We start from the raw sequence: 23,711 nt of genomic DNA, 5'->3' as shown, positions 1-23,711 counted from the left end.
GACCAGTTTCAAAGCAAAAGGGCTTCTTCGTCAAAGTTTACGTAACTATTGAATTAATTCCTATTTTATCTTCATCATGTTTACTAAATACTACGCGTGGACTCAATAAATCAAGTTATTTTTTTCCTTAAAAGGGTGGTAATTTAATATCAATATGTTCGAAGCTAGAACAGGAGAGGACTAAAAGAACTATTGTTTATTTGGCTATAAATTAATTTTATTTCTTATTATGAATTGATTTTTTAGTTTCTAAGATTTCTAAGTTGTCTTTTTTTTTCTTCAATATAATTTTTTTTTTTCTTCAATGAAATATTTGCGTTCTTATAATTTACACGAATATTTAATTTTGAGGGCCATTTTCAACGACTTGTACATAACTCACTATTAGAAAATGGGAACCAAGTTGGGGTAGAGCGGGATTCGAACCACGGATCTTTGATCCGTGAGTCCGAGACACTAGCCACGGGACCACAACCCGATTCTAATTTTAATATTTTATTTTGAACATGAAGTACTTTTAATCTAGTGTCTTTATTGAGTATTTTCCATCAGTTGATTTGCGAATTCAGAAAAATTATTATTATTTAAGCAGATTATTTATTTATATATTTTATTTAATAAAAAAAATGTCATTTACAAATCGTTAATTTAAAAAAAACATGCTTAAATGCAATAAATAATATTTGTATGGATTTAAACAATTGTACTGAATACCTACTTTGGACTACAAAAATGAAATTATCCATAATAATACGAGATGGATAACATTTCAGGGAAGGGAATATATAAGTCTAGACATTTACAGGGCTTATGACCTGTCATCGGCTGGTTTAATTGGCCACTTAACACACTGTAACATTCACCAGTGTTAATATTCTATGGAATTGGCCCACAATGGACTACAAATCGGGCCAATCAACGCATTCCCAAATAATTGATTACCGGGTCCAAACAACGAAGATTTCTCCAGAATCCGGGATTTTTCTCCCCAACGCGTTTCCTGTCTCCTGTCTCTCATGTAATGATGGATTGCCCGGGGGTGGGGGTGGGTGGGCCGGCTACACAGTGCACCGGACAGGGTGGGTATTATTCCGACACGAAAATCCAATTTGTGCCCCAGAAATTGGGAGTAATAGACAGCGGGTCGCTGTGCTAGAAGAGCTGTGTATTATGCGAGATTTAATTGAAATGTTTTAATTTATATATTATATATACACAGCCTTAGGCAATTACAACAGTTATATAAAGAAACAATATACAGTTCGAACAAAATTAGCAGTTCACAATGGAGTCCTGGTACTGGACTCTGATGTATGGGAGCGAATAATGGACTTGGAAAAACAGGGATGATAGTAGGCTGAATGCTGTCTAAATGCGATCTCTTAGGCGAATGTGTGGTAAAACTATGTACGATAGATGCACAAATGCCGAGATCCGTACATTATGTAGATAGGCATTATCGACAAAATCAAGAAAGGAACTCTGCGCTGGTTTGGACATGTAGAGCAAATGAACAGCGAAAGAACGGCTAAAAATATTTACAATGCGAATGACGATGGATGCAGAAATAGAGAAAGGCCGAGAAAGACGTGGTATGATCAAATCCAACAAACACTTGAAGATGGACATGTCAAAAGTAGGAACAATCGGCGCGCGTGCATGAGAAGATGTATGAATAAAGAGGTAGCGAGATTTGTATGCAAAGATAGGGTGATGTGGCGTTTTATCATCTCCGTCTACCCTTGCGGAGAAACAGCGTGATGATTTGTTGTTGTTATTTACAAGAAACTGAACAAACAGAACCTCAAAGTATGTAGCAAAGACAAACAAGGGCAATAAAATAATAATAGATAATATAATAAAAAACACGATCAACATACAAGACTTCGAGCTAACCCATGCTAATCCATCTTTATCTCACACTGTGTTAATGGCGAGAGATCTATCCCAAAGAATTCCAAGTTGTGTGACGAATCGACTAATCTACACATTTTGGACATTGGGCATAAAATCAAAAGTAGCTATTAGAAGATTTTGACAGCAGATTTTGATAGCAGATTTTGACAGCAGATTTTGATAGCAGATTTTGACTTCTGGTGACATTAATAAATTCACTGAAATGAATACAAAACTTTTTAAAAGCCTTGATATTAGTTTATAAACTGAGGATAGTAGCAAAAATCTCCATTCGGTAATCATAGAGAGGGGGAAAGGGACAAGACCACAGGATGTGTTCAGAAGACTGATTAGGATATCCGCAGCAGCACGAAGGGGAATCGACAATGTTAAAAACAAATAATTTGTCATTAAATTTACCATGACCTGATAAAAACTGCGTAGTCCAGTGATCGGGGATAACCCGAGAAGATTTTAAGCGCTGACGGATTGGAAGAAAAAAAAGAAAGGTAACCTTCGTTTTGGGAATATTTTATCGTATATATTAATCCCTAATTTCAATCATTTATATTGTAATTAGGGATTAATATTGGGTATTATACTTGACACTTAACTTTCTTTTAAAATTCATATTGAACATGTTATCGATTATTCCTTAAAACTTCTTGGATTTATTAACAGAAGCACAGCTAACTTCAAAAATATCAATACCCTTAAAATTCTCTTTTGTTCCCTAGTTCGTCCGCACCTAGAGTATTCCTCTGTTATCTGGTCTCCATATTATGATGTTCACATCAAGAATATTGAATCAGTTCAACATCGATTTTTGAGAAAGATAGGCTGGAGGTTGGGCTTATCATGAGACCCATAAACGTATAATGAGTTAGAAACTACCTTGAATATATCTTCTCTTCAAGACCGTCGAAATAAATCCGACCTTACAGTCCTATTTAAAATTCTCAACTCACTCTTTGATGCGCCTGAACTACTGAGCTCAAAAAAATTAAATATCCCAACTAAAAACCTCAGACTAAACTTACTCTTTTATACCGATAACCATAGAACTAAATATGGTTTTTATTCCCCTATGCCCAGAATTCTTAGGTCTGCCAACCAACATACCAGTCTTGATTTCTTCGATAACAAGTTGTCTTCTTACAATCTTACAATCAAATTCAATTATAAACACCACTCTCCCGCTTCCACTCCCACAAAGTCTTTCTATTTTTTTAATAATAATTTTCTATGTATAAATGTGTCCATAAAAATGCCCACTGGGCGTATATATAAATAAATAAATAAGATAAAAGTAAATATAAAATAAAACTATAAACTCACAATTAGATTACCTTAGGTTTAGTTGTAAACTGCATTTTTTTAAAACTAAGGTTGTTCAGGCGATTGGACACGAACCACAAAAAAATGTGTTTCAAGCTAATGTCTGATGTTTTGAAAAATGGTTCTCAATTAAGGTAACACTGCAGCCATTATATGCGACGAAAGAAGATGATTCTGTAGGGTTATGTGGTTGAGGGTTGGTTGGAGTTCCTACCCCAGTTAGAGATTGACAGAGAAAACACGAGTTTGCTGTTTAATGCGTATTTATTACATGGCGAATAAGATATAATAAGATACAACACTTGGTTGTGTAGCGCGAGCGTAGCGGCGATGATGGGTTGAAGAGACTGCACTTGAACTACATGCTGAAACTGTATGACTTCGTCGAGCTGGACTGAAGTGAACTGAACTTGTTGGACTGACTGACTGGCGTTACGTCCTGTGGTCTCATTATAGACGACCTTCCTTTGTAGTTCATTTCTTCAAGGTAGGGACGATGTGAATGTACTGCAGAACAATGCTCCCGGTTTAACGTGCAATACTATAAGAGTTGCATTATACGAATGTATTGGATTCGATAGAAAATGATGACATTGCATCGTCGGTCATTATTCTACTTCATGTGAACTAATTCAACACGTGTGTGTCATCGATTACGGACTATGGACTCTACCATTCGAAAAATTTTGGAATTGTATGTGCTTTTGCATTGGTAACTGTTTAATTGTTTTTTTTTAATGTTTTTTCCACCCTGTTATTTCCAAATCTATCCGATTCACTCCGAAATCTATTCATCAATTCTGAAACTAAAAATAATTAATTTTATTTATTCCCAAATCTACCATCAATTCCCAAATATATCATAATTTTCTGAAATTGATACATTCAATTCCGAATATTATCCGTGTATTTCCAAATATTCCCATTGCGATTGCCAAGCACCAAGAAGAGCATTTAAATACATTTTTTAAATATTCGATCGAGACATTCCTTCGAGACATAGTAAAAACTTAAAAATTGTATTTGTTGTTAAACGTATTAAATTCTCAATCGATCCAGGGCCAGTGTCAGACGTAAAACAAATAAAACCAAAAACGTGGAGCACTTAAAACGCCTATAAAACAGTGACAGAAAATAGATAAAATATAAAACGTTCACCAGCGGCTTTCCTCTACCCAGAGTCAATAAGGCTCGTGGCACGGGGAGGGCTTAAGGTTTTACTACCCCGAAACACATGTGCGAGGTCTGTATTGTGTACAGACATTAGGTACACGGGGGTGTGAGACATCCAAAGACTCGTAATAACACTGAGGAGTTAAATTTTATGAGCAGATCTCCATACAAAGAAAGAAGACGATCAAAAAGGAAACATTGTCTAGCGGCTGTTTTATATTGCTCATATATTTTTTGTTTGGTTAACTTTTTGAAAAGTGAAAACATTTTTGCTAGGCACCAAATGATTTTGATATGTCACGCTTCGAAGTGAAACGCTCATTAGGGTAAGCTTAGAGAAGCAAAGTGAAGCGAAAAAAAAAATTGTGCGAACACATATTTTTTAGGGCAGTGAATGTGTTCGATCCGCCGCGCTTCGATGTAAAATGCTCATTCTTCATAACAAACATTTAAAATGCGAGAGCTCTGCGCCGTCCCCACTGCTGTCCAGCGTTCGAAATATGCCAAATACCCGTTTTCTCTTTTCTTGACAATGTATCTTAAAGGATACATATTTATATCATCAAGTACTTACTAAAGTTAATGAGATGCGGGATCTCGGGGTTCTACTTGACAATGAGTTAACGTTTGAGGCACATGTCAAATCAATTGTGAAAAAATCATACCAAATGTTAGGTTTCCTCTTCCGTATAAGGAGAGAATTCAATCATGCGCGCACTCTTAGAACTCTTTACTTTACATTTGTTCGAAGTCAATTAGAATTCGCATCTCCCGCTTGGAGCCCTCAATACAAAAAATACATTAACCGAATTGAATCTATACAATCAAAATTTTTATCGTATTGCAATTTTAGACCGTTGACTCAGAATACAGGTCCAAATGAGTCTATAAACTTACCTAAACTCTAAACTCTCCAAACTCTCCAAACTCGAAGGAACATGGCTGATGCCATTTTTATGTATAAACTTTGAATAACATGATAGATTGCCCTAAGATTCTGTCACTTATTAATTTTAGAGTCCCAGTAACGCAGACCAGAAACCAATCTCTTTTTAAAATTTCTAAATGTAAAACTAAATCTTTTCAAAATTCATTTGTAAATAGAACCTGCCATATGTGTAATCAGAAATTAAATAGTATTGATATTAATAACATATCTTTGACTTCCTTTAGGAGTGAAATTTTCCAAAATAATTTAAGTTATGATGTTGCGCCTTGAATCCGCAGCCTATATTATGCAGGTTATGTGCAGTTCTGTATGTAGGCACATACTAAATGAACACTGTATGGTCAACTATAGTTGTATTATTTATTGTAATGTGCAACTGTGTGACCAATATTCACTTACATTTCTAGTAATATTATAAGTTTTGTATGATTAGCTATTTTATGTTATGTATAATTTTTATGTGACAACATTTACAATAACAATATTATGTGGAAGCCTCTAATTGGACTTTATGATATGTATTTATGGTATAATTGATTCTTGTAAATGTATAAATGTCTGTTGGCTTTCCAATGAAATAAAATAAAATAAAAATATGATCCTAGTTTTTCTCGTGAACTAAAATACGAGTAAAACAGCATTAAAATTGAAAATCGCTCGCTATGTTTTTCATTCGTCTGCAGTTACGATTCATAATAAACATTGGTTAAAACAAAAAAATTGTTTAGGATTCTCAAGCCTTTTTTATTTTTATTTTTTTTATTTTGAATCTTAAAATAGGACACACATAAACATATTCTTATGTGTGCTCTAATAATAACAATGTACATACATTTCAATTTATTTCAACAGAGAGGAGAAAACACTATTGAGAAGGGAATATGGGAGTCTAGGCATTTACAGGGCATATGACCTGTCATTGGCTGGTTTAAGTGGCCACTTTACACACTGTGTAACATTCACCATTCTGCCCATGTTTGAACATCCACATTTCAAATGTCAATAATCAATAATCAAAAATTGTTACATATTTATTTATTTATTTATTAACGGACATTGTCCATGTATACAATTTATAAGGTTTAAATATTACAATAAAATAATAGTTTAAAACATTAAAAAAAAAAAAGAAAGAAGCATTGACAAACATAAGGGACATCGAGACAAGATCTGAACTATTTATTTAGTGCTCGTTTAAATCGTTGTATTTCATTTATAAATTATTTAACATGTATTTACCGTATACAAAGTAAGTAAAATATTAATTAGATTTAAAAAGGTAGAAAAGGGGCTCTGTAAATAACAATCCAAGATTAATGTGAGTTCTAGCGACCCTGGATTAGCATACATGAAAGTGGCTAAAAAACTCACGCGAAAAGCAGCCCCCGATATGTCGCTAGCGATCCGTCACCTTACATGTTTGACACGAAAAAGAAAGCATAGAAACGCCGCGTTTTCAGACGCGTATTCGGCATAGAAATATCAAAAGATTGGTCGTGTGATTATTGTCTGTGACGGCAAGCAATTTATGACCGTTACAATATCAATGAACACCGCTGCATCCTCAAAACGTTCGTTTTAAGAGGCTGCTGTGTCCGTTCTCGGAGTTCAACATTAGTAATGAAATCGAACCATCTTATACCTAATATTCTCCTCTAGCACTTCCTCTCAAAACTCAGAAGTATGGTGTTTCGAGTTTTAGTTAAGTGCCAGGATTCGCACCCATAACCCTAAACTGGCATTATACAAGAGTTGAATAATCGGCATTTCGGTTCGCTCTCCCCGTTCGGGAAGGTCGTCAATGACGATCTTTTGGCTTGGTTCGGCGGGGAAGACGAGAGTGCTGGCGCGATAGGGTCTCCAGGAGGCGTCTAGTGATATCCACATGCTCCACTTAGGAGCGGGCGTGGGAAAAAAAAGATATTAATGAAAGAATTACAATCCCTATAAACTTCTACGTTTTTCGCTTTGGTCGTGCGTCACACGGCCTTAATCAAGCGCGGCTTTAAAAAAAAGCATTATGATTTAACATCTCTAATATGATTTGAATACTTTTTAGCGTTCAATTGATATTGTATCTGTAAAAATACCTGGCGTGAAAAAAATATTATGTAAATCAGTGTTCTCGTGAAAAAAATCTAATATCAGGAGATTGCTTTATAAATCCGTTGGTATTAAAAGAAACGATGCCTCCCCGTTCGGATCATAAAATACTGGAATGAAAAATGTTCTTAAGTGAGTTATAAGATATAGAGATGACCCGTTCGAATGCATTCGATTACTCAATTCATTCGAATCCGACTTTTATTTCGAATTCCGTAATACTGGAAATAAATAATTCATTCAATTAATTAATTTATTTATTTATATACGGCATTTCTGCTATTTACATATATGTGGTATAAAGAGTGCTTAGAAATAAACATATTAAAAAAAAAAAAAAAAAATCGAGTATGAAATATTAATATACTTATATTAATATATTAGTACACATTATTAATTACTTGAAATACATACATATTTTAAAGAAATTATACAGTAACAAAATACATTAATCAATCAAATTATGACTATTCCAACCCAATCTTCTGAAGATGATTTGCTCTTTTTGATAAAAATATGTTGGTCACTTTATTTTTTAAGTTAGGCAGAGATAAACTAAATAATACAATAATCGATTATTGAATTCATTCAATAACTAATCATTCGATTAGTAAATTAATTCGATTATTTTCATCTCTAATTATATATACTAGAAAAACATGCGTTTTTTTTTATGATTTCTAGAAAAAAAAACTTTTTTTTTTCATCAGAACAAATTTTCTCTCATTACATTGTTTTGTATGAGTGGCAATCAATGTACCTAAGTTTATTCTAAATTTCAAGAGGCGTAATCTGCCGGTCCAAAAGTAATTATATTTTAGTTTTATAAAACTTTTAAGTACATGATAAATACCTTGGCAAATGATTGCTTTTATCAAATATTTATTTACTCAATTTTTTTAAGCGTGCAATTTTGAAAGAGCGGTTTTTTAAAATGGCAAAACCGTATAATTTCCTTTCTATTTATCAAACACAAGTCTAAACTAGAGTTAGGGATACGTTTTTTTTTTTGTAATATGTATAAGATATTACAATAAATAAAAATAAACCGGGACGTTGTAAACCTTTTATTTGAAACACTAACTTTGTGGTTATTCATTATTATGAAATAAATAAAACAACTTTGTTTTTAACCACTTATTTTTTTTACCGACCGGTTTCGAATCTATACTTATATTTATTTTATTAACGGGACGTTATTCTTAGGAAAAAAAACAGTTGAGATTTTAGACCTTACTTATTTGAAATACATACAGATTGTACGCGCCTGTAACGATTATTTAAGGAAACTATTAAATGTTTTTTACGCACAGTAAAATGCAAATGACATTGCATTTGTTGGTTTATCAAATAAGGTAATTAAACCGATATAACTTTGACCGCAATCCGCCGGGAAATTGATTATAAATTTGTCGAAATTCGGTACTTATTTAAAACAATCTAATTAAAACTACATTATCATGGTATGCGGGTATTATTTTACAACCGTTGCATACATGCTGGAATGAGATTGTAAAGGGTCGTTATGATTACATGAAGGTATATAAGTTAAAAAATATTTTTAGGCGTTGCCTAGTACCTAAATGAAATTGTAGGATTTAAATTTATTTCAACAGAGAGTGAAAAATTTTTGAGAAGGGAATATGGAAGTCTAGGCATGTACAGGGCTTATGACCTGTCATTGGCTGGTTTAAGTGGCCACTTTACACACTGTGTAACATTCACCATTCTGCCCACGTTTGAACATCCACATTCCCTCAACTCTTCCATCTGTTGACTTTTGTGAAGTAAAAGAGCTGAAACCAACAATGTTTGATTATGTCCAAATGCTGCAAGCATTTGGACATAATCAAACATTGTTGAAATTGTAGGACTTTAAAACCCACGTTCACCCTTTAAAACAATTTTATTTGTTTATTTAACCGCTTTATTTAAATATGCAAAAGGGCGGGCATTAGGGTGGTCCGATATTTTTTTTTCCGAATTTCGAAATGAAAGAGGTCTAAAAAGTTGCCTTTTGAATTACTCGGAATGCAAAAAATATATTTTTTTAAATTATTTGATACTACTTTTGGCCCTCAACCATTGCTTGAAGTTTACGAAAAAGTCTATTTTTTTGCGATAAACCGGCTGTCATGTCGTATTTAAGTAAGAAAATCAGGCCAATTAAATTTTATACTGGGCATTAAATCTTATTAAATAAGCATCTAAGGACGTGAGTTGCACTTTGTTTTGTAAAAAATAAGTAGCATTGTTTTAATTTAAGCCATTGTTTTCGTCAATATTGGCCAGGCGCTTAACGGAATCAGTTCCGCGGAGTGTAAACTTTTTTCATTTCGGTAGTTTTAAAACGTGTTCGAATTTATAATGTGATTAAGTTATATCTTTACTATCAAAAAAATAATTTTATCAATAAAGATAATTAACAAAATATTCCGACAGTTATAAACTTCAAACCTCGGTTGAGGGCCAAAAATAGTAAAGAATATTTTTTTTAATAGTTTTTAAGTTACGAGCTCCACACCCAGCAACAAGCTAAATACTACATTTGTAACTAAATCTCTAAAGTCCATCAAATACTTGAAGATGGACATGTTAAAAGTAGGAATAATCGGCGTGCGTGCATAAGAAGATGTATGAATGTAGAGGAAGCGAGGTCTGTATGCCAAGATAGAGTGTTATGGCGTTCTATCCTCTCTGCCTACCCCTACGGGGAAGCGGCGTAATGGTTTGTTGTTGTAACTAAATCTCGGTACTGACAAGGCGATATTTTGTAAAAGGCTCGGGTTAATACTTCAAATTAATTATATAAATTCAAGTCAAACAACTACCAGTTTAAGGTTAAATAAATTACTCTCACGAAATATATATATATTTTTAATGTTAGCAGGGCACGATAATGTTGGCCACTAATAGCATGTGTCCTAAGAGCACACTGTTTCTATATTTTTAAGCAACTTCTAATGAGAAGGTATATCTTTATTTTTTAAGGGTTTTGCGTGTTGGTGTAATTAGTGTCCTGACGAAACCGGTAGACATAGAAAAGTCACTAAATGGTAATATACAAATATTTACTAACTTTTTAAGTATTAAAGTTGATTTATTTCAAACTTACCTCTTGACAGAAGATCATGGTTCATGGTTCATATGATGCGATCTGTAACAAAAAGGAAAAAAATGTAAGAAGACAATTTTCAAGAACATGACGTTATGATAATCTAAAATAATATAGAATTTTCGTGTAAAGCTAAAACAAGAAATATCCAAAAAAATCAAGAAAGGAGCGCTGCGTTGGTTTGGACAAGTAGAACGAATGGAAGGCGAAAGATTTACGATGCAAATGTTGATGGATGCAGAATACGAAGAAGACTGAGAAAAACATGGAATGACTAAATTCAACAAATGGGGGTTATAACTTGCAAATCTGGCAAAATCAAAAATCTTAAAACAGTGAGATATGAATTGAAACTTATTCAGAATACTATTGTATACAATAATTATAAAATTGTCAGTTCAAAACACGACTTTATTTGTGAGAATTTGACTTTCAAATTGATGGGTTTGTTGCAAACATACCAGTCTCTATTTGAGAATAGCAAGGTTGGTAATTTCCAAAATTAAATAAAATATTTCACTATTGTTTCTTGACAAAATAATAATTATTTGATGTAATAACTTATATTTCCATGTAAGTTATTAATTAAAAAAATACTTGGTACACTTCCACTTATTTATTTTGACAAATTAGCGCTTTCACCCTTTAATGGGCATCTTTTTAAGGCAAATAATTTTAATGAAATAATAATTATTTCATCACCACGACATACCCGCCACAGATCTCCCTTTTGCTCTGCAAGTTCTAGGACTAACTATCACATGCACTCGCCTATCCCTAGGCTCCACAGATATGATAATCAGTATGAGGACAAGGCTGATATATTTGGTTCTGGACTCGATAGTTAGAAAAAGAGTCTGATTTATTTTTTTCTCTCGCAATATAATTCTTAAACTTTTCTTTATATTCAAAAATGTTTTTCCTTTTTTGTTTTTTCATATTTATTTATTTATTTATTTCGTTAATATTTTTGGTTGCTTATGTGTATTTACCTACTTGTTACTATTGTTATAGTTATGCAATTTTATAATTTTTTGTTATGTATTTTTTTTTCATATTTATGTTCAATATGTGTTAAAGGCAATTTATGCCGTTTATGTATAAATAAATTAAATATGAACTGGTTATAGTAAAAATTTGGAATATAAAAAAAATATTAATGTATCAGTTCTTTGTGATTTGCTAAAAATAAATTTTGCCGGGTTCGCAAATACATAGTACCCTCAAATACTTGAAGATGGACATGTCAACTGTCGGAATAATCGTCGTCCGTCGAAACGGCGTGATGGTTTGTTTGTACTAACTTAATTGTATAATAAAATTTGTTTATGGTTAATATTATTCATTATCTGGGCGGTTCGGGATTATAATATTTTAATGCCCTATTTGCTTTGAATAGTCTTTTTAGCACGCCGACTCAGAACCGTGAAAGCCTCGAGGACAGAATACCTGAGGACAAAATACCCGAGAAGATGGGCGCGTAGCTTCCCATTTCCCGGTGGCAGTCGGTTCGCTTCCGGTTTATTCGGAACACGCCGGAAGGGGGGGATTAATGTTTCAAAAAACATTCGCCAGGAGAGCGAAAAATATTCTACACAATAATAATTGCGAGCCGGATAAATGAACGAGGCATTCATTAAGGGTCCGTTTTTCAACGTGAGTTTACGTTATTGAGAATAATTATAAGTATAAAAAAAAAACGATGTCTTTTATGCCGTCTTTTGCGTAGATATACAGGGTGTTCTTTAAACCCTGTCACATCCGAAACCACAATGATCAGTATGGGCAAGAAGACATATTAGCATATTCAGAACAAAGAAAGTTTTCAAAAGTAAAATATGAAAAAAAACTAATGGTTGCTTACTTCTGCAGGGGAGAAGTGAGGGGAGAGCGGCGCAGTATCAGATTCCCCCCCCCTCCCGTTTCTTCCCTGCAGGAGTAAGCAACCATTTCCTTTTTTTGATATTCCAATATATCTTCTTGCTCATACTGATTATCGTGGTTTCGGATGTGACAGGGTTTAATGAACACCTGAAGAAAACTGTTTTTTTTGTTATATTTTGTATCCGGGCGGAACGAAAAATACAATTTTGTGTGTAAAACAACCACGTCGGCCTCGTAGTGTAGTGGTCAGCGCGTTTGCCTACCATGCAAGAGGTCTCTGGTTCAATTCCCGACGCGGTTGACATGAAATATTTATTTAAAAATGTGTTTTTATTTTATTTATTCGGGATATCAACATGAATGCAGCGAAAATACATGAAATCAATAACAGATATCCACAAAAATACGAACATTTTTACATAAGAATATTATCCCCGAGTTTTACTGCTTTTTATTTTTTTTAAATATATATTTTCATATCTTTATCTTTCCTTGGTTCCTCTTTCTCTCTCTTTACAAAGGTTTTATCTGATCACACATACCCCATCATTTAATATGTATAAAAAAAATACACTTTTAATTTAAGGTAATATGTGCAAGCCATATCTCCCAATTAAAAAACAGCTGTTATTTTTAATTAATTAGGCTTTTTTATATAAATATGTATTTTCCAATATTTATTTGTTGTCTTTTAGTACAAAATTTTGACCAATCTCTTCTCAAAACTAGTCAGTTTTGGTGGGCTGGAATATATTGCTTTTAGCAAAAAGTCCGCCAAAGTACTTATTCTTGCTATTAGTTTTAAATAAACAAATATTTCATAGTCCCTGGCCAAGCACCCGAAGCCTAAGACTGATCTTCTTACCTTCAGGTAACAAATATGATCTAGAAACGCAGCGATTGGTATACCAATGCAGTGCCCTATGCACCATTAGGTGCGGAAAGGTAATTATGATGACGAAATAGAACCGTAACGTATTGTTGTTATAAATTGGGATTACAGAGTGAAATAACGATGAAAGATAGAGAAACATAAAAGCCGATGACTACCAAAAAGCACCGATCTGGCTACGGACATGTATGGTAATATAAAAATTAAAAACAAATTTCCTTTTTGATAATGCCCTTGAGCTGATTTTCACAAAAATGGCGCTATATAAATTATCCAAACATATATAATGCGTATAATTTGATTTCTTGTACATCGCGATCATTATTTTGATATTCTGTGTAACTTTTAACCTATTAAGTTGTCTCTAGTTTAACAACTTGTTAAAAATGGCCCACAAAATTAAAATATATCGGAAAATCGCTAGAAAACAAATATTGTTGTTTTTATTTTGTTAACAATAATCACAGCACAGCTCATTGTTGTCTTCTAAAAACAGTCCCCCCACAATTCTATTTAGTGGTGTGCTGATTCCCAAATTAAATCCACGAAATGGCGATTTAAGTTCCGAAAATCGATTTACAATCGTATTCAACATTGAAGAAAATTAATATCGATTTGGAAACGAAACAAAACGGACAAACCAAGAAAATTATTGAAACACCTGTGCCGTGCCTGAACATCGCACAATATGTAAAACCGACAACAGAGGGCGCTTTCGAAATGCTATAAAAGGAGACCAAAAGAGAGATTGTTCTCTTTTCCACGCCGACAGCCTCCGAACTAATTCTTAAATTGTAGATTATTTTTAGCATTGTCAACAGTAAGAAAGACAAATTTGTGGTTTTTCATACTTAATACATCTTGTATTTATCAATGAGAGGCTTTAAAGTAAATTTATTTTCTAAAATATATTAATTTACATTTTTAAAATCTTCGGGAGTATATTTCTGTGACTATTTCTCTTAATTGTTTCTCAAACATAAAATATTTTCATAACCTAATCAGTGCATGAAACCGTTACTTATTAAAGTGCTTGTCGTGTTGGTTTTATATAGTGGGTTTTGCGTCTCGAAACCGGTAGACATAGAAAAGTCGGTTAGTGGTAATATACAAATATTTAGTAACATTTAGTAAAAATAAAACAAATTGAGAAATCTACAAGATTAAAAAACACTAAGATTGTATCCTACGGTAAAACACGTCTGATATTTTTTACTTGACAGCTAAATCTCGTAAGCTCGTGGGCTGACATGAGGCGTGAACATTTAGCACAATATTATAAAAGACAACAGGATTAGCGAAGCTCTGATTGAAAATCGTGACGCGCCGCAGCCCCGAGGCAATGAAATAATATTTGATGTAAATACGGGCGGTAATGCCTGGTGGCGAAGGGCGGGAATCGCTTAACATGGCGCTGGGGGTGGGTGGTTTAATACCGACGGTTATTGTGTGTAAAACAAGCGGCGTGTTGGTGGAAAAACGGTTAGGTGGCAAAACCTGTGTGGAAAGTCCGATATATATATATTATATTATACAGGTTATTGAAAACGACAAGAAAAAATTCACCGAGATAAACTGCCTCCCTACGTGAAAACTGCACCAAATACTTTGAATATCTGGTTGAGGACTTCACTTTCTAATCATGGTCTATTGAGAGCACCCTCTTTTTACTCGGATCCCTTCTAAAGGCCTTGTGGCGTCTTTTCCTTTTTTGAGAGGATTTGTGGTGTCTAAGAATTTTGAACTGTAAACTCCCCCTAAAGTTGTGCGACTTGGAGTATGCAGACGATGCGGTTCTTCTTAAAAAGTCTGTTAGTGGTTTTCAAGAAATTGTTGACAAACTGCAGGAAAACTCTACCCGTCTGAGTCTTAATATTAACACCAAAAAGACTCGTACGAACACCGAAAACTCAACAAATTCTGTCCTGACCCTGATCAGCCTCTCTATAATAACGGACAGAGGATCGAGAAAATTGACGGCTTTAAATACTATAGTTCACATAGCTGAAGATGGAAGCATGCACAAAGAGCTCGCAACTCGCCTAGCAATTGCTGGGGCAACTTTTAACAAGATGCGTGCTATTCAATTCAATTAATTTATTTAAATATAGCATATACATTACAAACATATGTTCAATACGTACATATTATAAAAAAGAAAAAATACAGGAAAGAGACTCATGTCAAAGTAGTAGGAGAATCCTGCTCCGGAAAACCCCCTCGGATACATGGAACATATCAATATCCAGAGCGATGTTGTTCAGCATAGCGTAGCCCTTCCAACGGCAGGGTGGTTTTCTATATTGGAATATGAAACAATCTATGCTGACGCTGTCTTAGGTAATTATCGGGAACATACAAATCAATGCTCATCATAATCTCAGGATTATCGATCGTACCGCGCAACAATCGATAAAAATGTGTAGTCAAATACACATTCCTTCTAGTCTCTAAACTGCTGTAGCCAAGCATACCCTGGAGAAACTCGGCCGGGTAGAGCCAAGGATTAATATTTAGAGATATCTCAGAAAATCAGCTATCTGGAGATCTAGTCTATACAAGGTTAAAACGAAATGCTAATTATTTAACATTTGTATAATGCCAGTACTCTCCTGTATGGGTGCGAATCTTGGCACCTTACCAAAGCTCAGAACACCAAACTTCCGAGTTTTTAGTGTGAGCGCTCGAGGAGAATAATAGGTACAAGGTGGTTCTATTTTATAACTAACATTGAAGTCCGAGAACGGACGCAGCAGCTTCCTTTAACGAGCGTCTTGAAGATGCGGCGGTAGACCTGGCTCGGACACGTGCTGCGCATGCCTCAGGAGAACCTAGTCCTAAGATGCCTCTTCTTTAAACCTAAGGCGATCACAACAGTTATATGAAGAAAGCATACACAGTTCGTACAAAATTAGCAGTTCACAATTGAGTCCTGTTCCCGACTCTGATGTATGAGAGCGAAGTATAAATTTGGAAAAACGGGGATAAAAGTAGGCTGAATGCTGTCTAAATACGATCTCTCGGGCGAATGTGTGGTACAATAGAAGCACAAATGTCGAGATCCGTACATTATGCAAGGCTGAAATAGGCATTATCGATCAAATCAAGAATGGAGCTCTGCGCTGATTCGGACGTGTAGAGCGAATAAACAGCAAAAGAACGGCTAAAAATATTTACTATGCGAATGTTGATGGATGCAGAAATAGATGAAGACTGAGAAAGACATGGCATGACCAAATCCAACAAATACTTGAAGATGTCAAAAGTCAGAATAATCGGAGCGCGTGCATGAGAAGATGTATGAATGTAGAGGAAGCGAGATCTGTATGCAAAGATAGAGTGATGTGGCGGGGAAACGGCGTGATGGTTTGTTGTTTTTGTGCTAAAGTAGAATTTAATCCAATATTATTTTATTTTGGTTTTCCTTACCTACGAGTAGAAGTAGAAAATTGAGTTCATTATTTTGAATAACCCTGTATTCAGATTATACTTTAAATGGAAAACCCATTAATGCCGAGGCACCTGGATACAAAACTTCCGCAAGACAAAAACTCGCCAACTACTTACACCCGTTTTAAATGGACCAGAAAACATTACAACTTAATCATAAAAGTCGTAAAAAAAAAATGTAACTAATTTTGCAAATTACAGTAGAACTCAAGTTATCCAAATCAATCGGGACCGGACCCCTTCGGATAATCCAAAGATTCGATTTTTTTCCGAAAAAGGGGTATGTTTTGATAAATTATTGTTGGTACGTATGTTGAAAATGAATGATTGAAAATAAAAAATGATCGTTGATTTCGAATACAAACAGATGTACAGGTTAAATTAATATAAATAAAAAATATATAAAACGTTAAGATAGTAGGGCCTGCCATCCAATTATGTATTCACTAACTTATACGACGATAAAGCGACGACGGCTTTAAGTTTAAACTATATAAATAATAAATATATTAAGAGAGAAATATGGACAAAACAGGGAGGATAGTGGGAAAGAAAATTGATAAGGAGTGGTGAAGGATGATTGAAGGAAAGTAGGAGAGGAAAATCGCATTTGATTTAATGATAAGAGCAAGAAAATAGACAAAACGTCTATTCTGTTATTCTGAATCAAGCCTATTAGTTCTCTTCTGTACATATTGTATGGAGCGTTAAATATATTGAGACTATTAAAACTCTTGTCAAATGCTTCTTTTTTAATTAATTAAATGAAAAGGCAAAACTTTTACACGTTAAGCGTAGTTACAAGAGCTGTACATTGATACAGTATGTACGTACCGTACTGTAAATGAAAGTCATTGCTTGCTGAACATCTCGGTCAAAGTAAGCTGTTGGACTGTCATCATCTGTTTTCGGGCAGTCAAGTCGTTATTTTGCGAATCGCAATTTTTTTTTTTGATCGTGTTTTTTAATATACTATTATTTTATTGCCCTTATTTGTCTTTGCTACATAGTTTTATGTTTTTATTGTTCAGATCCTTTTTTTTTATTATTTATTGAATTTAACAATAAATTAGCATACATAATTGTACTGCTGTTCCCGCAAAGCCGAGACTTGTCTGCGGGTAACACAATTTTTTTTAAGGGTAGGTACCGAATTAAATAAAAAATTTAAAAAATATTGTAGACATTAAAAAATTCTAATTTTTTTCTTTTAAAGTCTTTTTTGAAAAATCTCATAATAGAGTAAATCTTTAATTTCTCGGACTGGCATCCCTACCGCTCCTCAACAAAAAAAAATGAGAAACGTATTTGACCAACGATGCGATAAGCACCAGACGCGGACAAGTGAGGCGGCTGGGTAGGAGAGGGGTAGGGGTTTGTGGAAGGACTGCTTGTCCGAGAAATTAAGGATTTACTACATTTTGAGATCACAATTTTTTTTTAAAGCTTACCATGAGGAATGATCCTCTGAAATTTTGCGGTCTGGCCCTGAAAAACCGTGTATTGCATTGTTCCTGGACTGGAAGCTGGAGCGCAAGACTCATCAGTCTTATCACCTTACTTTCCCGTAGCAAATGATCGAAAAACGCTTCTTTTATTTGAATAGACAATTTCTTGTTCCTATAATTTACTCAAATATTTCCATTTTGGAGTCATTTTCTTATAATCATAATAAACCGCAAAAGTTTAAAGATAAAAGTAGAAGTGAATCCAATATATTTTTTATTTTGGATACCGCACCAATAAAACTAATCTTGTTATTTGTAGTAGTGAAAGAAATACGTATATCGACTTGGGTAATTTTATTATTAATACAAAAATAATATTTTATTTTGAAATATGCGCTCTTGGCATTAACCCCCATAAATATAAAATAATATGTATCCATCGCAAATACCAAATTTATTAATGTCATCCTATACAAGCTGCTACACTTTGGCACATTTACCTCCCTGGTAAAAGATATTTGCCCATTAATAACATTCACGAAATGTTTAAAACATGAATTCTTCTTCGTTAATCTTAACGTAATTACTCATAAACATTTTTCATAATTTCTACCTTTCCAGGTAAAATTTATTTCAGAATTTAAGTCACCTTGTTTAATTGCACGAATGCTTAAATAATATCCCTTGTACCCGGTAATCTTAGGCTAAATTCGTTTGAACTTTGAACTTCTAAGCGGATTACTCATTAAAAGGTACTTTTATGACCTTTTTTATGCTTATCGCGAGAGACGGAATTAGCCGTTCACAATAGAGCCCTAGAGCCTGATACCGACGCTGATATGGGGAAATGAAGTGAGAGATTGGAAAAACGGGGATGAAAGTAGGGTGAATGCTGTAAAAATGTGATCTCTGTGTGGTCAAACTATGGTGCACAAATGTAATAAGCATTCAAGGAGCTCTGCGCTGGTCTGGACGTGCAGAGCGAATGGACAGCGAAAGAACGGCTAAAAAGATTTACGTGAAGAATGTCGACGGGTGCAGAAATAGAGGAAAACCGAAAAAGACAAGGTGTGAATAACCAAATCAAAAAAATACTTGAAGATGGACATTTCAAAAGTCGGAATAATCGGCGCGCGTGCTTGAGAAGTGTCATTAGCAAATGCCACCCGATACTGTGCGAAATAGACAACTGCACGTCGGACTCATTATGCCTAACTAAAATCGACAAAATCGAGGTTTCGCATTTCCATTTTACCTATCTCAGGCTGTTGGTGCTACTAGTTGGCGAATTAAAGCTCAGAACACCAAGGCATGAGAAAAATCACATTAAAAGTTTGTGTTCTAACCGGAAATCGAACCCGGAACCTTCCTTGCGCGATTCAAGCGTCTTGACCACTAAGCCAAGGAGGCTGCCATTTTACAGTCCTAGTTCCCATAGTAAACAATTTATTAAAAAACAAAACGATAAGGACACGCCTTTTAAAAACCTAATTAATTAAAAACAACAGCTGTTTTTTTTCATGGGGAGATAAGGCTTGCACATATTAACTTAAAAAAGTACACTATACTATCCATATTAAAGGATGATATGTTTTAGTAATAATAAAAAAATAAAAAATAGTGTGTAAAAAAAATCACTGCTCTGGTGCCATAATCTAGGGGTGGTATTCTGAACGCAAAAGCGCGTGTAGAAAACGAACTTTTAACGCGTATTTACGTATTAAATACACGCTAACATATCATATCTCTTCGCGCGCAATTCCATTCAGAATACTAGCCCAGGGCCCCAATTACAACTGGAAGTTGACGGAGTTTTTTTCGACTGTCTATAAAGAAAAAAAACGATATTTGTGTACATAAATGAGAATATTTGCATGAATATTTAAAATATCTTCGTCGGTAACCTATAATTAACATTTTTAGAAGAAAAAATTGTACGCATATTCTGCTTTTCACGCAGAAAACTTAATTTTACCTACAAAGTAAAATTAAAATTTCAGTGTAAAAGATATAATATGTTTATTTTTTTCCCCTAAAAATGTTCAATTACCGGTTACCGACGAAGATGCTTTGAATTTTTATACAAATATACATACTTTCGTTCATAAATATCGATATTAGTTTTACCGTCTCAGTATAAACCGATGAAGATAGCCGTCCATAATCGCGGCCCAGGGCGAAAATATGTACGTAAATCTGAAGAAAAGTCGGGACGCATTCTCTCTAAATTGCAATAAACGAATTCGGTTGTCTGTATTAAAAAACCAGAACAAATTTAATTCTTAATCGTCCCGATTTCTCCTCATCTTACGATCCCCAAAATTACGGAGAAAAGATTTTAAAAGAGGATCCCTGCCTCATCCCTAGCCAATATTCCAGATCTCGAGTGCCCCTTTCTTCCCGCGTCACTCTTTGTTCTCTCCCTACGTTTCTTGAGCGCCCTGTTCTGCCTCTGGCCTCCTATCCTCTCGCCCTACCGTCGCGGTATTGTGAGCAGAGAACAAGAGCTAATTTCAATGGAATCCTTATTCAAAGGATGTTTCTTTGGCGCACACGTGTACCCACCCAGACACTTGGAGATTTATGAAAAAGGAGCCTTGAATTTCAGAGGGGCGAATGAAGATAATATAATATTTCTTCAGTATGAACGAATCTAGGTCGAAAGTTTGATGGGACCGAGGCCTATATAACGTCACCTTGCACGGATGCGTAATAGGGTAACGCAGTGGTCGGCAAACCGCGGCTCGCGGCCACTCGAGTGCGGCTCAGCGCAATTTACACTTTTTCTTCAAATAATAGTTAATAGTCCTTAAAATATAGCTCGATTGGAATGACAGCTGCCAAACTAATGTCAATAGTGAAATTACTGATCACTGATCATGTACCGATCAAATCGATTTTATCAGTTTTCTCATGCAAATATGAAATAGCGGGTTCATCAATCTATATTATTCGAAGAACTTGTGTAGTGGTCAACGCATCTACCTACATGTTGGCATGAAATGTTTATTTTTAAATGTGTATTTACATTATAGTCCTTAAATATAGCTTGATTAGAATGACCGCTGTCAAACTAAAATCATAAGTGATGGGAAAATACTGATCACTGATCAAATCGATTTTATCAGTTATTTCATGCAAATATGAAACTCTGTTTCCGAAAATTGATAAAAAAAAGGCAAAAAACAAGACTATTATAGTGTGTTTAAGACAAATATTCACCAAAAAATAAGACATTTATACTTTTTTCATGAACATCATCAAATGAATTATTTTTTTATTCGATCGATTTGTCAATTTCTAATGTTTTTGAAAAATTATGTAACCTTGTAAGAACGTCGTTAGAAAAGAAACGTCGTTTTTTTTAATTAAAATGTTGATTTTATATATTTATATTGATTTATATGTCAAGCATACCGATACGAATGATTTTTCGTGTGTCAATATATAACACTTCTTAGACGTTTTTTTGCTGACAACTGTCATTCTAATCAAGCTATATTTTAAGGACTTTAGTCTACAGTAGCTCAATCACCAAAAAACTATCGACGTGCTTAAAAACATTCTAAGCATTTGAGCGATCACAATGAACATGCTTAAGTTATCGCAATCATAAGTCAACGCGTGTGTAATCTCTAAGTCAACGCTCGTGTCGGTTTGTTTTTTGTTTCCTCGTAAATAAATACAGTTCATTGGCGAAAAATCCGCGTTTACTATAATAAATAATACAATATATTGCATTTGCAAAATAGTAAGGAGTATCAAATACAAAAATGTGAAAAATTAATTACAATTACTATGGCGATTGCTTTTCTTGACATTTGGCTTGCCAGCCGCCGCGCCGGCTATGTGCAGAAAATAGCATGATAAATAATAAATAAATAAATGAAAATAGCAGTTTTGGAATATTTTCCATATTTACGCCGGTGAAATTGAAATATGTGATTGCGCAGCAGGATTATACGTCGCGAAACGTACATATTTTTTCATTATCATATTAGACTTGATGAAATTATTTCAATTTCAACATATAAAATAAAATATTTAAAAAAATATATGGGACTAAAATTATGACCGAAGTGAAAACGGTTTTTATTATATTTTCGAAGCAAAGGTTAATAATAATAATAATTTATTCATTTATTTGACACTTTATATACATATACAATAAATATACATATAAGGGTGGGCATATTGCCTTAAGGCAATTTCTTCCTACCTACCCAAACCGTTCGGTTTGAGAAAATTATAAATACATGGACATATTGAATCTTACAATTTTATACAAAAATTAAAAGCAAAGATTAACAAAAATAAATATATATATATAAAAAATATTTAAAAAACACTATACTATGAAAAGAGGAGAGGGGGTGGGAAGGAAAGAAGAAGGATAAAGGAATAATTTAAATATTTAGATAGTGACATTTCAATCTTGACTTAAATGTAGATAAAGAAGGGGCGTCTCTAACATTAGTGGGTAGATTATTCCACAATCGAGCGGCTACTGCTGTGAAAGAGGAGGCAAAAAAATTAGAGCGATGACAGAGTATTAAAAGGGTTCTCTCGTTACTAGAACGAAGAGATAGTCCGTGTTGCGAAAGAGGTTGGATGAGCTATCTCAGATAAATAGGCGAAGTGGGATTATTTAAAATATTGTGAAGAAGTGATAGAATGTGAATGTTTCTTCTATACCTGATACTGAGCCAGTGTAGTTGCGTGCGATACTCGGTTATGTGGTCAAATTTGCGAAGATTAAAGATATAACGAATACAAATATTCTGCAATCGTTCTAACTTATCAAGCAATTCAGAGTTAGCATCTGGATAACATACATCCGCGTAGTCAAGGAGTGGAAGAAGTAAGCTCTGGACTAATGTTTGCTTAACATTAATTGGCAACAAATTCTGTAATCTTTTAAGTGAGTGCAAACTGCTATAAAGTTTACGACTACTTCGTTAACCTGATCGTGCCACCCTAAATGCTTATGAATGATAATACCTAAGTTTTTGACTGAAGTCATGAATGGAATTTCTGTACCATCTATTTTGAAAAGAGGAAGTGTGGAGTGAACGCGGTTGAAATGCGATCTCTTAGACGAATGTGTGGGAAATCAATGTATGACAGGGTTACGAATGATGAAATCAGGCGAGAGTGTAAAACTGAGACAAGTATAATTAATAAGATTAAGAAAGGGTCTCCTAGATGGTTTGGTCACGTAGAACGAATGGACGACGAAAGAATGGTAAAACAAGTATATATGGCGAAAATGAACGGTAACGTGAGACAAGTACGACCTAGGAAGACGTGACATGATCAGATAAATCAAAATCTTAAGTCTGGTCATAGCAAAAACAGACAGAACCGAAGGACATGTATGACAGGATGTATGAACGTGGGAGAAGCTAGAAATATATGCCAGGATAGACGTGTGTGGCGGTCCATTCTCTCTCCCTACCCCTA

The 23,711-nt window shown here is 34.3% G+C and overlaps 1 long non-coding RNA gene across 1 annotated transcript in view; it reads right to left on the bottom strand.

The window, feature by feature from the left end:
* The window catches only part of LOC148275018 (uncharacterized), a 100,296-nt gene that overhangs the window by 32,635 nt on the left and 43,950 nt on the right, over window positions 1–23,711 (bottom strand). Inside the window, exon 3 of the long non-coding RNA XR_015824130.1 lies at window positions 10,575–10,616. This is a non-coding gene — a long non-coding RNA (uncharacterized LOC148275018). The remainder of the gene's footprint in view (window positions 1–10,574; window positions 10,617–23,711) is intronic.

The sequence above is a fragment of the Micrasema longulum genome, unplaced genomic scaffold (assembly GCF_059751315.1).
Source record: "Micrasema longulum isolate JH-2025_06_02 unplaced genomic scaffold, ASM5975131v1 h1tg001528l, whole genome shotgun sequence".
Classification (NCBI taxonomy): domain Eukaryota; kingdom Metazoa; phylum Arthropoda; class Insecta; order Trichoptera; family Brachycentridae; genus Micrasema; species Micrasema longulum.
This window is presented reverse-complemented; position numbering and strand designations above follow the sequence as displayed.